The 17469-nt window shown below is 42.5% G+C and overlaps 1 protein-coding gene across 3 annotated transcripts in view; it reads left to right on the top strand.

Moving 5' to 3' along the window:
- Nucleotides 1-17469, top strand: part of MMEL1 (membrane metalloendopeptidase like 1) — a 1408056-nt gene that overhangs the window by 1198105 nt on the left and 192482 nt on the right. The gene's annotated exons all lie outside the window — the stretch shown is intronic.

Here is a 17469-nt window from a genome sequence, read left to right as displayed (position 1 = left end):
GCTCATGTTCGACAAAAGGCATCATGGCGCTGGCACCAATAGCATGCCATTGAGGGGTTAGAACAGATGTGTCTTCAGCAGGCAGTGAAAAACAAGATGGTCCACAGTAGTCCGCAGGGTGGAAGGAAGAGCATGCCAGGCCTTGGCTGTGACCACCGAAAAGGCCTGCACGCCAACGCGGGAGACTCTAACACGAGGAACTGCCACTACGGAGGCTGACTGTGATCGAAGGCAGGGGGATGGCACATACCGTGAGAATTTCAGTTGAAGATATTCAGCCCCTATGCCAAAAAATGCACAGTGAACCTAGGGATTCAAAAGAATCTGCTTATCGACCGGCAGCCAGTGAAGCTGTCTGAGCAAAGGGGACATATGTCCCTCTATGGAGGACAGAGAATGGCCTTGGCAGCAGCTTTTTTCAAAAGTTGGAGGCGTTTTATGAGAAAACGTGGCTGAGCCAGATACAATGAATTGCAGTAATCAACTGCGCTCAGCACAGGAGCTGCCGCAACAGGAGCCTGAATTTTTCCCAGAATGTAGGGAAGCACCTTCCGAAGAATGAGTAATATAAAATGGCCAGCTTTACATATAGCCGCCACCTGCTCATGCATCGAGAGGGATGAGGTAATTTGTACCCCCAGATTCTGAACAGAGGAGAATGGCAGGGGAAAAGGGCCCAGGGACATTGGCCAAAAATCACTGGTCAGTGGCAAATGTGATGATTTACCATACAAATCGTTTAACGTTATCACCACATGGTTCCGTGCATTACCACGGGATTACGAGCGGTGGAATGGTAGTGTAAATCCCTATTTGGGGGCTGCACAGGACTTCATGGGGATTTTTGGTGGATTTAATATGAGCAGTACATGCTACACAGTAAATCTGCAAATTTGTACTGTAAACTTTTCCCTCCAGTAAAAAAAGCTGCTTAGTCCATGTCTGCCAAAAAAGAGGTGCTAACAGAATCACCACCACTTTCTTGCCACACCTTTGAGCTCATAATGAGGCCCAATGATAAAAATGAAAAAATGTGCTTCTAGAAAACTAAAACAATTTAGAACAAATAAGTAATACAAAGAAAGTAAGTGATTAACTGAGAAATCTGGCTCAGCCGTGAGGGAACGCAGCTGATTTGAGAAGGTACTTTGATAAAAGAAGGTTTAAAGAGATTTGCAGAAGCCCATCTGGTGGCAGATTATCCTATAAGCATGCTGGTAAAAAAAAAGGAATTGAGGAAATTACGCTAACACCAATTGTGCTGCGTTTGAAATAGGGAATGGCACAAACAAGTTCTGCCTAATCCATATTATAAAAAAATATTTTCATTCCCGCAAAAATTAAGCATGCTGTTTTTCTACTCTGCTGCGTAACATAAAAAAGTAGTAAAAACTTTGGCCTGATTCATGGAATATTTTACACTGTGCAAAGTGACTTTGCACTGCTAACATACACTCTGATTCATGGAACAGTGCAAAGTGTCTTTTTGCTGTGCAAAATCTCTCTGTACGGCAAAAATACACTTTGCACTGTTCCATGCAAAGAATTCAATGAATCGGTCGGCAAACTTTATCGGATTCCAGTTTGCCCTAGTGTAAACATTTTAAATAATATTGCTTGGAACAAAACCCCTTTGTTCCATCCTGTATTATTGGCTAAGCAGCAAAACTGGTGATAAGGTAATTTGCCCCATTTTTAGCACTGGGGTGAATGTTAGATAAGCTAGTCTCAGATGTATAAAGTGGTCAATCTTTTGGAAAGAATTCCACAATAGTGGCACGGTTGTGAAAACAGCCTCTGGAGCTATTTTCACCAGTTGGAAAAGGTGACTTTTAAGTTAGAAAATGTTTTGGTGTCTAGATATTTTGACACTATACCACACAGTGAGGTTGTCAGCCAATTAAAATGGCTATTGTAAGACTAGGGGCCTGATTACACGGTATGCGGTAAGGGATAACCGGCACTGGTAAGGGCACCGGTGCCGGTAATCCCTTACCACCCTACTACGAAGTCCCTTAGCGGGTCCCTTCCTTAACGCCTGTTTACCAGGCAATAAGGAAGGGACCCGTTGAGGGACTTCAGAGCTAGTGGCGGGCCCGTTATTAGCTCCTTCCCCATTTCCATTGAGCCCTATGGGGCTCAAATGGGAATGGGGAATGGTTCCCGGAATAGGGACTTACCAGTCCCGCCAAGGTCGGAATGACCTGGTAAGTCCCCATTCCGGGAACACGGACCCGGAATGCGGTAAGGGGGTAGCCATGGCGCTAATAGCGCCATGGCTACCGCCTACCGTGTAATGAGGCCCTAGGTCTTTAAACAATGTGCTGCAACTCTTGAACATACTTGTGTGTAGGGGAAGCCAATGGCATTGTGGGGAATGAGGGCAATGTATTAATGTGTATGCATACCCGCTGAAAGATGGGCAGCTCAGCGGAGCATACCATTACAGCAATAGGTGCTGTTTAGTTGAGATCTAACAGACTACGGTAGCATTTCTTCAGCCAGCATTGGTAACACAAAGGTTTAAGTAACAGTATACTACTAAAGGGCTGCTGAAAGAGGTGTAACGTTCCTTAGAAAAGAGAATTGAAGGAAAAGGATGTTGTAGTTTGCAGAAATGTGATCCCTAATATGTAGAGAACCCTCATAAGCAAAACCCAGAGATTGTGCAGAAGACATCACCTTGAGGACAATAGCAACAAGAAAAAGAGAGCTACACATATTGGACACCGAGAGAAGCTCAGCCTTGTTAGGACTGAGTTTAAGAAAGTGAAATTACTTCCATACCTTTGTGGCACATTCAAAGTCTTGGTGTGGATGAAATCCACTAATAGCATTCAAAGATATGGTTGGATGTCATCAGCATAATGATGTACAGGAAAAAGTATACTCAAGACTTTGCCTGTGACAGAAAGTAAATCTGATGAGGGCCCAAGCTTTTTTATTTTTATTAAGATAAATAATGAGTGTAATTCTGTTTCTGACAGGGAGGTCTGCTAATCAGACCCACTTTTCATGCATTATTGTCTGTAGCCATACATATTTGATTTGTGTGTGAATAGTGGATGAAACATCTTGCGCCTCCTCAGGATGCATCATGGTTTATTGAAAATAGAATGATTTTGCTGATGCAAAAATGTGCAAAATCTGGTTGGTACAAATTACACCTAATTTATGGAAATGTGAAAATGGATAATTGGAGCGGACTATCAATGAACTATGCTCTGTGCATCAAAAAATAATGCACACGTTTTAACTAAGAATGTCTTTTTGAATGTGTATTTCCACACTGATTCATTTGGAGAACAGAGGTTTTGTTTTATTAAAGGTTGTTTTGCAATGTGAATAATCCAGTGAGATATCATTAATTGCAGTGCTTGAATCTTAGCCTAGGCTGATAATGATACCATATTCTGCACACATTATACTTTTGACTTTGGTCCCAAGTCTTATCAGTGGCTCCAATGGGGCACAGCACCCGCTGGGTGCCCCTGGTCCACACGTGACAGGATACATTTCAATGGACTTTTTAACTGAGGCATCAACTGCACCCCCCAAGAGACAATATGCACCCTGGAAATTAGACTGTCTCTCTGTTGGTCTTGTTCCACAGACTTATTTTAGGGTAACTCAATTCCTGCACTTTTAGAGGTAACCCTTCCCATTAGACACCAAAATCCCCACCCACGTCCCCACTACACAATCCTGTCTCACTTTCCTCTTCTCCTCAAACTAGCCCCTAGGGTGAAGAATTGCATATTTGATTTTATTACTTCAACATTACAGGCAGGAAAAACATAAACAAACTCATAAAGCATGTATTAACTTAAACGTAAAATGCAAACGCATTACATGTTCACTGCTGCTCCATTCTTTCAATGACCACGGGTAGAACATCTATAATATGGCCAATTATCCTGCAGCAAAGGTCTTGTGTAAGTGTTTGACCTTAAAAGCTGTAGGCACTATCTTTAGCTCCACCTCGCTCAAGAATTTAAGTTTAAGAAGCCACTTTGCAACTCGTAAGCTACTTCAACGTCTGCACCTGCTATGCTTGCTGTGCCTTTCAATATCAATGTCTAAAATCAGAAGCCCAGAAATGTGTGACCAGTTAAGGAATCTTTTTGGCACTGGGGATTCCATTATGGAAAACCAGCAATGGTCTTTCACTCTTGGGGTTCTCATCAAGGTGGTCTGCCATCTACTACCACACCAGCAGGAAAGGGTACAAACATAAGAGAAGAATTAAGTATGAGGACGAGTACCTGCCCTTGGGCTGCTGTGAGGGTGTAGTTATATGCTATACAACATACTTTAGGTAAGGGGTCGGCAACCTCTCACTCTCTAGATATTTTGCACTACAACTGTCATCGGTCTTAGCCAGAAGGGTCAATGGTGAGACACCACCAGCCAAAAAACAACTTGTACAACAATTGCTCAATGACATGCGCCTAGAAGGATTTGATCCGCAACTCTCAGACTCAGCAAAATCCTTAGGTTTCACCATTGACAGCAGCCTTTCCTTCCAGAAACCGGAAAAACATAGCCAAGAAGGCCCAAACATCTCTTGAAAAATCAAACCCTTCGTTCCACCCCAGGACTTCTGCACCGTAGTGCAGTCCCTTGTGGTCTCGCACATCGATTGGCGAAATGCTGTGCTTCTTATCTGTAGGGAGAATAGAGGGGACAATTAAAAGGGGCTGCCCCTTAACACTAAACAAATACAAACACAAATAGCCCCTTTATATATAACCTCACAAATGGCAATCTGTCCAACAGCATTACATTATAACAATTGGATATTTATGAAACAAACAACTATTTATTATTATAGCAACACAATTCAACACAAATAGTATTTAATACATAATACCATATTTTTTACAAAACTGTCATAATGTGAATATCATTCTTTGTGTCAGCTACCAGATCATCAATGTTATTGGTCTATTGCACTTGCCCTCTTGGCCGGTTATCTTCCACTTAATCTCAAACATTCATGTGCACCTTTAAACACACTCTTAACATACCAATCCTACATGTTTCATTCCTCACAACCTCAATAAAACATATATCAGAACTTCATCAGGGTAAACCTGCTGACATAAACTTGTTAATTTCTCAACAATTATCAGTGGTGAGCCCTGGCATGAATTAACATTAGACAATGTTTCCATCAAGGCCAACAATTTCTGCAAGGTCTCTGCTTGATCCGTCAGAGAAATGTCTTCACAATTTGTTTTCTGTTTGTACGGTCTATTTAATTCGCACAATCTCTTAGTGATTTTTTGGCACGCCACCTGTGAGAGTAACCAAGCGTGGATTTACTACGTGGATTATTTTTATGCACTCCCCACTAACACAGAGTTGAAATAACTCTAGTAGCTGCACCACCATATGAATATATGTATACTCACTGGAAAATACCACTCTGTGTGCAAGAACTCGCGGTGGCCTAACGACATCCAACATAATAACTCTTAAAACAATTTTTCTTACACCTTCTAATCCTTTAGGCACTGAAAAAATAAGAACGCGCTTGTCACTGAAATGTATCATTCGTTATCCTTCAAAAATAGAGGACAAGCTTTAACCAAGAAGTACCTTCACGCTTCCTGTTCCTTAACCCGACTGGGCATGCCTTTCTCTCAATTTGTTGTTTATTCTCTATCACACGTTCTTCTTTCGCAACTTCAGTGCACTGTACCTAAAATATACAGCATTGCATGACGCTAACTGTCTATCCATAAAAGACTGGGGTGTTACTAAGTGAGAGAATGAAGCACTCCACTTCACGGCCAATTACTGTCATGTTACTCAATCCAATTGAAGTTGCAGTATTGGCTGCACGTTTTCTGCTATTCCTATTCGGTTGCCACTTATGGATGGCTCAAAGTAGCGCACTATATCGAACATGCATTCATTTTAGCACACATGGGTTATTCATTGTTTGCTTGCCTTACAGTTGCTTCTCCTCTGCACAGTAAATCTCTCTTGTTTGTGCGTTCCCCTATGCCAACGAGTTATAGTCTTCTGGTGCCAATGTAATCATGTAGCATGCAAGCAAAGGTTTTTTCCTTCAAAACATACCATCCTCTGCCTATTCTAGATACGAACTTACCTGTGCATCTTCGTCCCAGTATTTGACGCATTTCATCTTCCATAAGGCATTGATTATGATGTGAGGTTGTTGGACAATACAGCATTTTTGAGATTAGATACATAGGATAATTATCTCCTGGCAGGGCTCTCAGCTGTTCCCTGGCGTGCCCTAAAAGCAGTCCACCACACTGCAGCATGTCTTGTTACGGGTGCACGGAAATTTAACCGAATCACACCATCCTACACAAACTATATTGGCTTCCTCTCCAGGCCAAGATACTGTTCAAGACAGCATGTAGCATTTACAAAGTAGTTATGATTAGTACACCAGCATAACTGGCAGCTAAGCTCCACATAACTGGTGGCACACAGTCTTCGTGCAGCAAGTGATTCAACCGGCTTCAATCACAACTCGTCCACAAAGAGAGGACCCACAAACAATCCTTAGCTTGTCATGCACCCAGCTTCTGGAACTCGATCCCGTGTCGGCTCGGAATGCCCCCACAATTCTCCAATTATCAACGACACCTGACCAAGGACTAATTCCAATGGACATGCATACCGATGCACAGACCTCAACTCAAAGTAGGTGTTACTGTTCAAAGATGCCACCCCAAATGCTGGCTACCCACAAGCTGTAAAGTGCTGCACTGCTCTCAAGCTAGGTCTGCGCTTTAAACAATAAAATAAAAATCAAGGGTGTTGTAGTCTGGATCATTTTGCGAAGCAAAGGTTGCACATACCTGCTTTAGGAGGTGGTAAAGCCAAATGGTCCTGTTATTTCTTTCTGCTATGAATGTCAAAGTAATGCTTGTGTGTGTGCTGGCTGTCATGTGCGAACTGAGTGATGCAGTGATACACTGCATAAGCAAGTTTAGTGCAGTAATCTATACTTGATGTGAGCCCTCGTCTTCATGATAGCAAATAACAGCTACTCTTCTAACTTAACATCTGTCTGTCAGACAGTCACATCACTTCAGTGATTAATACCCTTTCATAATTTCTCATTGGAAAGAAGCCCCTGCTCCTGCTGTTCACTATGTACATGTCCAATAACTACATAAATCAGAATGGTATGCAAACAACATGACCAATGGCAATCAACACCAATTTATTTTGTGGTGATGCAATTATAACTTGTGTTCATATATAGAACTTCATGTCAGATTCCTCCAGCTTCTAAGTACTGTAAAAACAAGTGTTATTTGGTGCTTCAAGTTTCAATGGTGCATGATACTCCAGCTCCAATTTTACGATGTATGCTCACTGGGTCTCATTATCTGCGTGCATTGATTCACCTCCCACATAAACTGTTGGTGGTGATGAATATTTCTCATTGTATCTCATTGATTTTAATCAAATGAGTTTGGCATATGCACATCATAAAGGCAGCAGGTGTTTCATTAATGCCAAATTGCAAACCCAAATGGCATGTGGGCATCTAGCTGCAAAAGGCACAGTAAACAATCAGTGTCCACCCAGATTGAGGAGAAAGTCGTTGTTGGATTTCATATAAATGTCTGCGTTATCACAGCAGTTTTTGTGAAAAGCCTAACCCCACCATCAGTGGCTGATGATCTTTTTATTAATTGGAGGAGTATAAATATTTCCCACAAATACGCAAGAGTGACCCCACATACATGTTTTGGAATAATGGGTTAACATAATGCATTTTCCAGCACATTTTAAGTGTAAAATTGGGTAAAAAATCCAGGTAGTTTGCTATTAATTTTGAGGGATAACCCATAAACAATCCAATAGATGCAATTTACCAACATTGTACAGTATCATTTCCCCAAATATTTTCATGATGCTTTGCCCACAATATAATGTCAGTATAAAAACGTTTTCAAGCTGGCTGTGCCCACACATTTCCAAGCTGGCTACACCAGCATATGCAGTATTCCCATATAAGAACATGCTCATGTTTGCTTTTCCCATAATATCAGTAATGATACTATAATAAAAAATGCCCTTTCTGGTTCTGCCAATGTATGGCAGCATCCCCCACATGGGAACATACTCCAGTTGGCATTGCCCTTAAAAATGACATGCCACAATATGAAAACATGTCCAAAATGGCTGCAACAAAAATCCAATCTAGCCACGTAATAACACATCATGTTTACTGTAACATAGATGCCCAGTAAAATGCTATGTCACAGTAAGAAATGGCTAGAGTGGCTGCACCAAAATACCATTTTAGCCATGAAATAACACATCATGCTTGATTTATCATAGACACCCAGTAAATAAATGCCATGTCAAAGAAATACCTAGACTGGCTGCACCAAAGTGCCACAAAAAACACTTATCATACTTGTTTTATTATAAATACCTAGTAACAAATGACATGCCAAACAAATAGCTACACTGGCTCTACCAAAATGCTGGTTTAGCCAGGTAATAACGCTTATCATGCTTTCTTTATTAAAAATGTCAATTGAAACATGTTATACCACAGTAAGAAATGGCTAGACAGGCTGCAACAGAATGCCAGTCTAACCATATACTAGCACTTATCATGTCTGCTTTATCAAAGATGCCCAGTAAACAAGGCATGTCACAGTAAGAAATGGCTAGACTGGTTGCACCAAAATGCCATTGCAAACACGTAATAGGACATATCATGCTTCCTTTATCATATATGCCTAGTACAAATGCCATGCCAAAGTAAGAAATAGTTAGTCTGCTGCACCAAAATGTCAGTCTAACAAGTAATAACACTTATCATGTTTGCTTTATCAAAGTTAGCCAGTAAAATATGTCATGCCACAGTAAGAAATGGCTACACTGGCTGCAAGCAAATGCCAATCTAGCCAAATAATAACACTCTTCATGCCTGCTTTATCAAAGATGTCCAGTAAATAAATATCATGTCACAGTAAGAAAGGGCTAGACTGGCTGTACCAAAATGACAATCTAGCCAGGTAAATATCACCTGTCATGTTTCCTTTATCAAAGATGTCCAGTGAAACATGTTATACCATAGTAAGAAATGGCTAGACAGGCTGCAACAGAATGCCAGTCTAACCATATAATAACACGTACCATGTCTGCTTTATCAAAGACATCCAGTAACATATGTCATGCCACAGTAAGATATGGCTAGACTGGCTGTAGCAAAATGCAAGTGCAGCCATATACTAACACATATCATGCTTGCGTTATCATTGATGCCCAAAGAAAATGCCAGGCCAAAGTAAGAAATACCTAGTCTGGCTACACCAAAATGCCAGTCTAGTCATGTAATAACAAATCATGTTTGCTTAAATCATAGATGCCGGTAAAAAAATTAATGCCTTAGAAATAGCTAGACTGGCTGTACAAAAATGACAGTCTAGACACATAATAGCCACATAATAACACTTATAATGCTTGTTTTATCAAAAATGCCCCCTAAATATGTAATTTTATATTAAAAAAAAAGAGAAAAGGAAGGGTATTGAAAAAACTAGAGTCAGTTTCTGATTCCTCCATTCTCAAAATGCTATGTCCTGAAAGAATTGATCCCAATAGCATATAAACAATGAATACAATTGAACTGCATTTAAATGACTTGTACACAGCAAGTGACTATTGAAAACCCTAATAAAGCAGAAAGCAGCTGGAGGAGCACTCATTGTTTATGCTGAGCTTCTTCTTTTGGCCAAGGGTTCTGGTGGGTGGGCACACCCTTGCCCATTATTTTTTAGCCGCCACTGCCCACTAACCATTCCACTGATCAACCCCACGCCCCATTGCACAGACAGGTTTGCTGAACATCCAAATGAAGTTTAGTCTCTGAGTTAGGTAATTGAAATACACCTTCCCCCCGGCGCAAGCACATTTGCCATCTCGAAATTCCAGGTCCAATTACCACCTCAGTCCCGATTTCCAATCACATAAATCATCTCCCCTATATTCATAATTCCAATCCCAAAACAGACCTTTATCAGGTGTCTGATCACCTGCTGCATACCTCAATAGATCGTCGTGGTCGACCTGTTCCACAAAATCATCTAAGGCCCAAGCAGAGAAGCTGGCACTGTATGGAAAAGGAGGTGGCACAGGATGACGCATGTTATGTTGGACAGTCTGCCCCCACAGCAACACCAGAGTGGGAGGTCCAATGCCAAGCCTGCCATACGCTACCCAGGAGTCTTCATTCACTGTTGCAGTGCAGCACATGCAGTGGAGCACTGCTGTGGCCTACCATTGTCAAAGCATGACGCCCATGGCCTTCGATTAGCTTCAGGCAATAGGCTGCAGAACGGTGGCAAGCTTTCCATTGCTGGGAAGAAGAGAACTGCATGTGCCATGCTGTTCAAAAACAACAAATGCCACACATGAGTCAACCGTTTGGTACAGCGCTCTAGACTGAATTGAAAATCAGCCACATGAACATCATGTCCCTTTCCCCCCCCCCCCCCGTCCTGGACTGCAATGTGGCGTGCCAATAGTGAGGAAAACCCCCAGCATGTCACTCAATGTATCTATAACAAAAGGCTCATCTAAAACTCTACAATGTTATTAATATGGAAAGGTATTGTTAAATAGACTGAGATAAATGCCAGATAACATCGATGCTGCTGGAAAATGTCATTAACGTATGACTTTCCGGTAATCCTATCAACCCCTCAGTAAAGCGCACCCTTTCATCATTGCTCATTGAAAGCCAACCCACACTGTGCTGCCTGTCATGTGCATGGCCTATAATTATGAGTATGGAGTGCCCCCAACACAGCTACTAGCAATGAAACATTATTCAATATGCTGTCATATTTTTAGTTTTCTTGTATAGTGCTTCATGCCAGATTCATCCAGCGAATAAGCACTTTATGACAGATTTAATAGAATGTTCCAACGCATGCTCACTGTATCCCCTACTTCCTGTGCATTGGTCCACCTCCCACTTGTAGCTGGTGGTGGATGTTACCATTGTATTGAATTGCTTTTAATAAAAATTCAAATGGTATATGTGCATCAGAAATGCAAGAGGTGTTGCATTATTGCCACAGTGTAATCAGAAAACACTGGAAACATCCAGTCATTCATTTTGTCATTTGTATAGCGCCTTTCAGCATATATATGGTCCCAACGCGCTGTTGGTTGAACGCCCTCAGAGGGACCCGAGTCCAAAGTATGGGAACATTTGGAGGTGCTATTATGCGTGTGTGTATTTTGCCCATTAAAGTTATGAGAGGGTGGCCAAGACCCTGCCAGTCACCCATCTGTGGATGGGCAGAAAGGAGGTATACGATGAACTAAACGGGAGGGGTTTTGTTTAAGTGGCCAGAACATTATGTGAGTAGCTCCAGTTCGATTTTTTGTCGTGAAAGGTAGCTTCAGTCTTACGGCAGAGGTGTTGTGCAATAGTGTCTGTTTTACATGTGAGTGCAGAGTTGTGTGCGAGTGAGCCTGTGCCTTCCGATATGTTACGAAGTTTCAGTGTGCAAAAGGAATAAATGGGTTAGCTGTACGAACAACAAGGTCAACCCCGGGATTCCATGTATGTACAAAGAGCAGTGCTAAGTCTCACATACGATCTAAGTGCAGTAAATTAATAATTTAATACATACTCACTCACTGAGTGGATCATAGAGTGATACATTGCCATCCCCAAGTCCTCCAAGTGCGAGAAAAAAAAAGCTTCATGTCTAGTTGCGGCGGCAATGCCCACCTTCGTATGCTTTAGAGTTGCATACTACGAATGAAGATTAGAATGTTCCTAATTTTCAAACTCCTAGTTGATCCAATTGGTTGACCTAACGTGCGTTTAAGTGTGTTGCATTGCCCACCCTCTGAGCCCTCTGCGCTCATTTAAGTGCAATACTCAGCCCATCAAATTACTGAATACCTTCTTGAGTCCTCTGTACGTGGTTGGCAGAGCTAAAGGGGGGTTGAGGTGGCAGAGCTCGGATGAAAAATGAGAGATGAGGCAAGGTTGCAGAAAGAGAGACAGGATGGGAGGGAGTGTGCGTGGGGTGGGTACTGACTGCTGGACGGAGATAGTATGCGGGGGTTGGGGATACAAGGGTGTTCAGGATGCAGGAGGGAACATCCAGGTTTGGTTTTGATGGTTTTCTTAAAAGCCAGGTGATCCTCTATGAGACACTGTGTGAGGGGGAGTGAGTTCCAGAAGGTGGGAGCAAGGATGCAGAAGCAGACACCTTCTAGTCTGGAGAAGAGAACGTGAAAGGGGGGCCTAACAGGAAGTGTGCAGCAGACTCAAACCACATTATGTTTGTAAACGTGAAGTTACCGTAATCAGCTGCCAACCATTCCACACAGATTATGGCCCTATGTCTTTAAAAGAAAGTTATCAGTCAGCAACCCCTATTGGCACTTGTACTGACCGGAAGAAATGTGTGATGCAAAGGTACTCCGGAACTCAGGTACTGTATGCCTGTCTACATAAAGAGAGCAGGTTATCTGAAATACACAACTCCCTGTTCCTTTCCTCTGGTAACCTGAGGCCCCAGCTTCAGGTTGCTGGACATCCACGTGAAGTGACTCACTGAGTGAGTGCACTCTGACTCAGGCATACCACACTACTGGCATTACTTGTGTCCTTTGCTCACTGTCCACCCCAGCCCCACAAACCATCTCCTAAATTGCTGTACTCGAGCTGAAAACCGACCTATTACTGTCCTGTGCAGTGATAACAACGTGATGGCCGGCCTAATAAACAAAGGTGCATTGGTGCATAGCCCTGTAGCTTACAGGCAACATTGGTGCACATACAAGCCATCTCCCGGTGTTTATTTGGTTTCATTTTGATTTGTCTATTGCAACTACTCCTAAATTTCAAGCTGCGGAAACTGTCTTGGAGAGGGGCACCAAGTGTGATAGACACAATGGTGTTTTCCCACAGCAGGTTTGGTGGACTGCATGTCTGGCATGCTATGATCTCAGTCTTTGCTGCACTAAACCGTAGCTGGTCAAGCCGAGTGTGAACCTTTCAGCTTTGTCATCCGTAATTTGCTCTGGTAGCGGAGGGATTGGAATAACATCTCCATACATGCAAACATTTGCATAGTATAGATGATGTTTCTCAGCTAAATGTTCTAAATACAGTTTATATAGACGGGTTCGGAGGGCTGATGCCAGTGGAACTCCACAATTCAGGGAGGAGACTACTGAGTAGTTAGACAAAAATATATATTTTTTTATAAATTTGGATTGTCTCATGGTTCTGCACAATACCACTCACTTTCATTTTCGCTTACTGAAGGTTTAGACCTCTGTGTGAGGTCATTCACTCCCTGATCAAAAAAGATGATGAGCGAACTGTGTCCCACATCAAACCTCTGCTATCCTGTCTTCATTGAATTCAAGTTACGGACAGAGTTATCTACCATGTTTGGCATCTGGTTTGGAAATGACAGGCTACGACACCAATCATACTTCAAAGTTGTCCTGGAATAAAGAGTGCCACTGTGCTGTGTTCATGCTAAGTACAGTACAGTAAGGCAGGCCTCTCAGCTCTCCGTCTTTGGTTGGAGGGCGCCACCTGACTTTAATGGGATCACTAGCCAAATATTCTTACCCAAGGGGTAAAAATAAGTCTTAAACATGTTGAAGTGTTTATATGCATTGTTCATGTTCAGTACAGTAACAGTCTCTTTATATAACATTCTAGACTGCCACATATGATCCATGATGTGAAAAAGGGGAAATGGGTGTTGCATGCAAAACAGTGGACTGAGACAAATGAGGGCCTCAAAGAAATACTATTCACAGATGAGATGTAAATGATGATTGCATGCTTCAACATGATAAAGTTCTGGAAGTGAGAGGCTGCCTGTCTAGTAGACCAAAGCTGAAGCACCCAGAAAAACGGTATGTCTGGGGATTTAATGAAGTCACGTGCTTGCAGCTGGAGTATGAGAGTAGGGTGAGGCTGAGAACCAGGGACTGCCGCCTGCTTCATGATGCACACATTCTGGGACAACACACAGCGGATCCCCCTGGTTCTGCACTCCACCCCCATCCTCAGGTGAATAGCCCATGCTACCTACTTGGGGCACCTGGAGAGACTCAAAAAAACTGCTGTGTTACAGTGGGAATTCAGGAAGTAGAATAGGGGTGTGGTTCACAGACACACCTGTGTAGGTGCTCGAGAACCCATTCCAAAAATGATAACATGGAACAAAGAATAATTGCCTACTGAGTCCCAGGGCAGCAGAGGCTTGGACCAATGCAGAGGTGCACAGGAACATACTGCATAAGCCAAGTAAATGCAAAAGGGTGGCACAGTCCATGTAGCTGTGCCTAGTGGAACTGTGAGAGGGTCAACGAGAGCCAATGCCTCGCAAATGAGGAATTTATCATTTGCAGAAACCATGCCCAAAAACAGTACATTTGTAGACACCCATGCACCTGTTTCCACTCGGACAATCACGGGGGCAGGGCCCAAATGTGTGGATGACAGAAGAGTGGAGGAGTAGGTGAGAAGGGAGAGAGGGGTAGAAGAGGTGGATGTGAAAGAGAGAGGAATAGAGGAGGTGGTTTGGAGTGACAAAGATGCCGAGGAGGTGAGAAGAGACAGAGGTGTGGGTGAGGTGGAAAAAAGTGACACAGGAGCAGAGAAGTGGTGAAGAGAGAAAGAGAAGTGGCTGATTGAGGTGGAGAGAGGGAAAGGCATTAAAGGCAATTTGGGGAGAGAGGAGACCACAGGAGATAATAAGGAGAGAGAGATGTCTGGGGGGGCTGGGGCAGAAGGATGAATTCATGGAACAGTGGGGGGCTAAGAAAGAATGAGTAGGAGTGGCAACAGGATGACACGGAAGGAGACAGTGTGGCAGAATGACAATCAGGTGGAAGGAAGGAAAAGAGAATGCACAGGGGAGGGAGGAGGGATAGAAAAGGCAAGGGGAAACGTAGAGCAAGAAGGAATGTCAAATAAAAGAGGACACGTAGAGAAGATAACAGGGTGAAGAGATAAGCCAAAAAGTGCAAATGAATGTTCCCCCAGCCCCAGTACTATAGAGAACTACACACTGATGGAGAGGCCTCACATTACAGTCTATCATATTTGGAAGAGAAAGTTCAAGAGCCCCTCGAGAGGCACAGACCAGAAATAATTCAGAAACACAATGACCGCTGAAATGACCACGGCACCAGTGCTGATAGTGCCAGCTAATGCAGAAAAGCAACATTCTGACAACTCCTAGGACAACCAATAAAAACTTAACCCAAGCAAGGAATGAAGTGTGGGACACTGACATTCCAGAGAGTGTAAGTGACCCTTTCCCAGATGTAAGGTGCAGCTGATCTAGGGAGAGGGGTAAGGACTGAGGACTATGAACCTGACAGTGCTGTACATTTTCCACGACCCACCCTGGAGGATCAGTGAAAATGCATTGTTGTTGTCTGTTACAAAATAAAGCATGGCGAACTCTATTTGACTTTCAGTTGTCGGTTGATCCCGGGACATGACATGGAGCATCTCTAAGAATGGCTCTTGGCCAACAGCCCTCTTTGAAGTCACTGGACAGAGTCTTCTTCAAGGAACACATTGTTTGTGGGAAGTTGGTCCCACTTGTAAAAAGGGTTTATCCTGGAGACACCCGAAGTCTACAAATAATTCACAACAGGGATCCAAAGTGTGCTTTGCTGCACAATTCATTGAGAGGCAGAGCCTTCTTTGGCTCCGGACTCCTCCCTGTGCTCCAGAACTAAATCTCTTTGAAATATTATGTGGGCAACTCAAGGGATATTTGAAGTGGGTTCATAAAAACATGAACAAGCTGGCACTAATCGATGGTTTTAACAATCTTTTGTATAAAGTACCTTCATAAGATATTTGCTGCTGGACCTTTGTCAATGTTAAAAAGCTCCTACCACCTTTTGACCAAAGGAAAGGGACAGCGATGCCTATGTGATTTATTTGTAATAAATGTTCTATGACTGGTTACGTCTTTTAGACCTGTAATATTGATGAAATAAAACAGATATATTATCCTCTATCTGAATACTATTTGACCCGTTTTGGTGGAATGGGATAATGTAGGGAAATGGGGCCTGGGCGCATGGCAGGGCTCTTGGTCACAGTGGCAAGAGACGAGGCAGGGGTGAGTATGGATAAAGAAGATGAAAACGTTAAATTCACCCTAACCTACTATAAATCTGTGAAGGAAAACAGACGGACTGACAGACTGGATTAAAAGCTGCAAATTGTTTCTTGGGTGGTGCAAATGACGCTCTTAGTGCACAGTTCATTGAAATTATAATGGCATGTTGGGAGGTGGGGTGGCCCTACAGGGGCCTTGCTTTTCTATGGGCAATGATTATTCCTTGGGGCTGAGGTCTTGTTAGAGAAAATGAACCTACAGAATTATAATGCATCAGACCCTCGCAAAAGGAGAATTCACAGTACCACAGCACACCAAACAGAATCGTAACCTGATATCAAAGTTTTCCATTGTCAATGGGAAATGAATGGCACCCTCGGCACCCTCGCCAAAGGAAAGAACAGAATAACCAGCACTGTAACCCTTCCACCCTTCCAGTGTCCAACTTGTAGAATGTGAACAGGAAATGCACTTGCAAATATTGCACTTTAATAGAGAAAGAGAGAAACACACCTCCACTAGAGCCATTAACAGAAGGGGAACCATAGATATGCATTTGAATACTTGCAAAATAAAACATCTGGGGTGAGGGGGTTTGGAACCAGGGAAATAATGCTTACTGAATTGCAGGATTTAAGTTAATGCCTTAAATTAATACTAAAACCTAGACCTAGAGGCAATCTCAGTGAAAGGGCACGCGTGGTTTCTTAGCAGGCACACATGCTGCTTCTGGCTGCACAGTCCATTGAAAACACTCAAAGGGAATTAATACAAACACGATACAGAAAAACAAAGAAATGTACTCAGAAAGAACGCATCGAAAAGTATTAATTGAGGAAAACACGGTCATCTCATTCACTTATCTCCAGGCTACATTGAATCTGCCAAAGTGTAACTTTTTAAAATACTTTAAGATTCTGAAACATGTACAAGAAAGTGTTCTGGGGGAACAGGGGAAATAAAAATCCACTGCTGGATGGACTTATTAAAAAGACTCAAATCTTGATATCAGCACCTTGCATTAAACTGACTATTGGAAAATAAGAATGACTTGGAGACGAAGGCTAGATATTAGATTACATTGTTAGACATGAAATTCCCCCTGATATAATTACATATACACTATCTAAAATAAATCGGAACTTCTGCCAGCCAATTTCTATTCACATGTGTGCGACCTGTGTGAAACGTTATCATTTCTGCGCCATCGTTTTAGAATTAAAGAAATCAAGAACACATATTGATATACCCCAGTAGGTTTCAGCAAATATGTTGGGTGTCCATGGTGACCATGGGATTAAGGATTTTC

Source organism: Ambystoma mexicanum, chromosome 8 (genome assembly GCF_040938575.1).
Source record: "Ambystoma mexicanum isolate Mex_15411 chromosome 8, UKY_AmexF1_1, whole genome shotgun sequence".
NCBI lineage: Eukaryota > Metazoa > Chordata > Amphibia > Caudata > Ambystomatidae > Ambystoma > Ambystoma mexicanum.
The sequence above is the reverse complement of the archived record's forward strand: the minus strand, read 5'-3'. Positions and strand labels throughout refer to the sequence as shown.